A 4,112-nucleotide genomic window follows, 5' to 3' on the forward strand; every position below is an offset into this window, starting at 1 on the left:
TTCTCGTCGCTCTACGGCCATCCACCAAATTGTGATCTTGGGGTCCTTACCTCAGAAAATATCCTAAACGAGTGGGTGGGAAAATCCAAATTTGGTGATTTCTCGATCTTACAGGGCCGCTGGAAATCCCAGGGTCTTCGGGGAAGGTTGGGACTCTTTGCCTTGCGGCGGAAGAATATTGCAGCAAGTGGTGGCCAAACCGCGCTCCCCGCCCGCCCCGCTCCTACGGGGTTTCCGCGTCCCTGAAGCAGAGGCGGCCGGGGGAACCGAGCGGGCCCGGGAGGCGGAAGCCTGGGGCGGCTGCGTGCTGGGCGGCTGGCTTTTCACCGCGAGCCAGTGGAGCCGGTCTTGCCGTCCGCCTCCGGCGCTCGGGGCCGCGGCGGAAACCCGGCCGCGCTCTGCACCGGGGAGAAGAAACGGGGTTGTTCCGCCGGCTCCCACGGCTGTTTAATTCGACGGTAAAGGGCTGCCTGCCCTTTAGCTGAGCGTTTAACATCTCTTCACATCTTAAAAGTGTGAAACTCCCTCCTAGGGAAAATGTCGGCCACCCAGCACGTCCCATAAAATCCGGCGTACAGTAGTACATTGTGCCCAGCGAGGAAAAACCGTGCAGTGTCCTTTGCAAATTGTTTCTGGAGTAACCAAATCTGTACTCCCCATGTTGCCTCTGGTCTTTCCTCGCTCTCTTTTTAAAATAAAACTAATAATTTTTGTGTGTGCGGAATGCCCGATAAAATCATTGTGAACTTTTGCAAAGGGTTAACAGCTAAGGAGTAATTTTCCTTGTAACGCAGGAATTTAAATGGACGCTTCCGGCAGATAGCTCCATGCCCCTTTGGGACTAGATAGATTGTGATTCTGATCTATACTGCTCATTATTTTCCAAAAGGCTTTGAACTTTAATTGCTTAATACCTAATGCATGTTGATTTAATGGAAATTGAGGGCAATACAACCCTTGCTGCTTAAATAGAACTAAATGATTCTTTAAGACCCAGAGGTTTTCAACTGTAGCCCTGACCCAGGCCTGGGTTAGGCCCAATGCATTTAGTCACTTAACTTGAAAACACTACCCACACTGCAAGATATTATCAGGGAAGCATTTTCTCATTAAGTCAGACGGCTACCTAAGGGCTGCTAAATGGAAAAGTTGACATAATTTTCTGTATCTGTATATGATAGTTGATTCTAAATACATGTTTTTTCAAAAAATTATTATTGTGCCAGGAACTCTGACATAAACTGACACCAAGATGACAAAGTAGACATGGGTTTCAGTTTAGGGATACTGCTCCTTATCCATCTGCCTATAATAATGTTCAAATTCAGGTATGAGATAACACCAGATATTTTCTGAGAATGGAGGTCAAAGATCCTTTTTGTCTCATCTAAAACCTACTAAAACCCTCCTGGGATCTGAGAAACCAAACGAAATACTAAATAAGAAAAATGACCAACCATTTAGTCTCACTGGAATCTTTAGGGTGAAACCAATCAATCACAGGGTGAAATCAATCAACAATTAACACCTATTGCTGGCTGTTTCTTTCGCTTTGGTACTACTGTTACATGCTGTGGAGGATTTCCAGACTCTCTTAAAAGGAATAAACAAGGGCTAAATTCTTGTTTAGGTCACAGTTGCTGAAGGGGTTTCAAGGTTTAAAAAAAGCTTCCTGGGGGCCTAGGTGGCTCAGTTGGTTAGACTGCCTTCAGCTCCGGTCATGATCCTGGAGTCTTGGGATCAAGTCCCACATCAGGCTCCCAGCTCCATGGGGAGTCTGCTTCTCTCTCTGACTTCCCCTCTCATGCTCTCTCACTCTGTCTCTCTCATTCTCTCAAATAAATAAATAAAATCTTAAAAAAAAAAAAAAAAAAACGCTTCCTAATAAAAAATCTAGTCAAAATCCAAACCCACTGCACCTGCAACCCTACAGTGTATTTCCAACGAATGCTTTGTTTACCACATCTGTATCAGCTTACGAAACACCATTAGGTAATAGATGAGTTAAAGCTCCAAAATGCACATATTAACAAAGTTTGCGATCAACAGAGAGCATATTCTTTTGTGGCTAAGATAAACTTTCTACTTTCCTTAGATCTAAAATTAGAGCCTTCTCAAAGTCCACTGCAACTACTTCTTGGCTAACCTGGATCATGTGAGGCCATTTCTACTCTTCAGTAGCCACAACTGACAACTCTAAACCCAGCTACCAACTGTAAGCCATCGTTCACTAATGAAGGAATTACTATGAATTTGTCAGTTCAAAAACAAAATTTTAGAAACAGTAGGCTTTATGCTGATAGTGATGGCTTCTCCTGGAAAGTACCAAGTCTTCCTTCGAGGTTCTTACATTATTTCATGTCCATCAGTTGATCTGAAGTGATAAGCGTTTAAAGCAGCGTCTTGACAAACATTCGTTAAGGTTTGTGTTTGGATCTTTAACTCATTTATTATTTATTAATGTCATTTATTGTTTAGTAAACACAATATAATACATGCTTGTCCCTACATCTGTCATTTAAGTGTTTAAGAAGAATTGCCTTGAGCTGAATAGGATAGGAGAGCTAGCTACTCACCTCTATTATTCAGGCGCTGGAGGAAACAGGAGGCTAGCTTCTGCTGGAATGTAGGTGGTTCCCACTGATGCAATGTGAAGGGCAGCACTCACTGACACATCCTTCACAATAACTCTGAAAACCATTTGCATAGAGATAAGTAAAGATTCAGAGAGTTGAAGGAAATGGTGAAAATTGAGGAGGACCACAGAAAGGACTGTAGAAGCTGTATATAAAGACTGGATTTAAATCTGTTAACCCAATGTTCTTAAATTCTATTGTGTAACCAAGATATGGAGGGTGGTTGTTGTTGGGTTTTTTTTTTTTTTAGCTCTACCTTGATAAAGACTAAAATAAAAATACATTATTATACTTCAAATCGGTGCATCCAAAACTGTAGCATGAATAAATATCAATAGGAAGGTCTACTTGAAATGCCTGTAGAAGTGAGCACTGTCCTCCCACCAAGATTCAGGGGATTGGATCTGATTTTGTTTTGAAAAACTCAACACCCAAGGAAGAGTTGTAAGTATAAAGGAATGAACACCAAATCTTTGTCACACTTACCGATTGTTTTTTTTTTTACACTTACCGATTGTTAACCATTTACTACATTTGCTCTCTCAGTTTTATGCCTTTTTTTTTTTTTAGCTTTCTGCAAATCACCGACATAGTAATGATACTTGACTGCTAATACTTGACACTACATCCAAAAAAAAGACATTCTCCTTCCATGGAATCACAGGAATATCATTATATCCCCCCCAAGTCTACTATTAAAATAATATTTTCAAAACTATCCATAGTCAACACTTCTCAAGTGTCCCAATAATGTACTTTATAGCTTTAAAAATAAACTGTAGGCCCCAAGTAGTTAGCCTGTCTCTGTAGCCTCTTTTAATCTTGAACAGTATCCCCCCTTGGAGAAGGAATTTTCTCATTAGAAAGACTATTACATGCATATGTATAATGTGTATATGTGTATGTGCCGTGTGCTTGCATCTCCTGCGATCTCGTTAATCTGGTTTGCTTGTTTTTTTCTGTCTTCTAGGACATTCATATTTGTGAAGATTCCAGAGCAGTTTGGTTTCATTTCTTTGTTTTAGTACGTCCCACTTCTTCTATTTATTGTTTTTCTATTTATTGTTTTTAAAGATTTTATTTATTTGACAGAGAGAGATCACAAGTAGGCAGAAAGGCAAGCAGAGAGAGAGAGAGAGAGAGGAGGAGGAAGCAGGCTCCCTGCCGAGCAGAGAGCCCAATGCGGGACTCGATCCCAGGACCCTGAGATCATGACCTGAGCTAAAGGCAGAGGCTTAACCCACTGAGCCACCCAGGCGCCCCTGTCCCACACTTTTAATTTGTCTGATTGTTCCCTCATTATTAGGTTCATTGTCAACATTTTTGGCAAGAATATTACATTTAGGGTGTGAAGGATCCTCTTCAAGCCATCATATCATGGGGCACATGGTGTTAGACTTTCCATTACTCCCGTGTGATTCTGATTCAGGTTAATCTACAGACAACATTCTAAAGAACACTTACTTGTAAAACCTT

The sequence above is a fragment of the Meles meles genome, chromosome 4 (assembly GCF_922984935.1).
Source record: "Meles meles chromosome 4, mMelMel3.1 paternal haplotype, whole genome shotgun sequence".
Lineage (NCBI taxonomy): Eukaryota > Metazoa > Chordata > Mammalia > Carnivora > Mustelidae > Meles > Meles meles.